The sequence below is a fragment of the Chinchilla lanigera genome, unplaced genomic scaffold (assembly GCF_000276665.1).
Source record: "Chinchilla lanigera isolate Chin_1 unplaced genomic scaffold, ChiLan1.0 scaffold00010, whole genome shotgun sequence".
Taxonomy (NCBI): Eukaryota; Metazoa; Chordata; class Mammalia; order Rodentia; family Chinchillidae; genus Chinchilla; species Chinchilla lanigera.
In genome coordinates, this window is record NW_004955411.1 from 2257523 (window position 1) to 2258727 (window position 1205).

The 1205-nt window shown below is 48.4% G+C and overlaps 1 protein-coding gene across 1 annotated transcript in view; it reads right to left on the reverse strand.

Annotated features, from left to right (window-relative positions):
- Positions 1-1205, reverse strand: part of Lrrc1 (leucine rich repeat containing 1) — a gene marked incomplete at its 5' end in the record, with an annotated part of 69852 nt that overhangs the window by 67641 nt on the left and 1006 nt on the right.

The window sequence follows — 1205 nt, forward strand, 5'->3', positions numbered from 1 at the left end:
CACACACACAGAACCAAAGGAGATACTCTAAAGCAAGCCACACACACGCACACACGCACGCACGACCCAGTTTTTCCATTTTCCCCAATACCTTCAAGGTAACAAATCATCCTCATGAAAAGTGGAAGTAGGGCCAGGGACGCGGCTCAGCGCCTGCCTGGCAAGTGTGAGGTCCTGAGCTCAATTCCTGGTACCAAAAAAAAAAAAATTCCAAAAAAGGAAAAGGAAAAGTAGTATGTTGATAACACATGTTGATAAACACCGTCTTCAGGCAATAATGTCTGCTTTTGACATACTATTTACTTTTACATTTACTTTCATGAAAATTATTTCTTACCTTGAAGGTACTGTGCTGGGAAAAATGGAAAAACTAGAAATTTAAAACCTGTTGGAGGGGATCATTTCCTTGCATTTTCAGTCAAGCACTGATTACCACTGCTACATTACAGTGATGATCCAGGAAGGTTCTATCTGAGCCCTGGGGTTCCTGTCAAAGAAAAGGACTGACATATACAGACCTAAGGCTCACCGAAGAAAAAGTTTTAAACTTAACAGCTTTCTAAAGGAAGGCAAAAGCAAACACAAAATGAGTTATGTAAGAGGAGAGGGATAAAAGGACTGCCCTTTTATAATAACCCAGATTATATCTGGGCCTGTCCGAGGAAATTATGCCCGGTGCACACAGAAATTGAATTACAGCTTGGGAAGGACCCCTGGGAACAGCCGTTGGCCTTGAGAACCACAGAGGTCGCAAGAGGAGGGGACAGGGACGGCAAGGGTATGAACACACGACTTCAACCAAGACATCCACTTAGAAGGGAAAGGGGCTTGGATATAAACACCGTGCTGAAACTCTGATAAAATCTAGAAATCAAAATAAACTCAAAAAAAAACAAAAACAAAAAACACAGAAACAAGTGGGCAGAACCACAACCAACCTACTCAGAAATACATGGAGCTGACAGAAGGTGCCCGAGGTAGGCAGAGCAGCAAGCCACTGGGCACTGTCCCCTGCCTCCCTCCCGGGGCAGACGGCAGACCCCCCCCCCCGCACCTCCCGGGGCAGATGGCAGACCCCCCCCGCACCTCCCGGGGCAGACAGCAGAACCCTGCACCTCTTGGAGTAGATGGCAGACCCCCGCACCTCCCGGGGCAGATGGCAGAACCCCGCACCTCCCGGGGCAGACGGCAGACCCCCCCCCCGC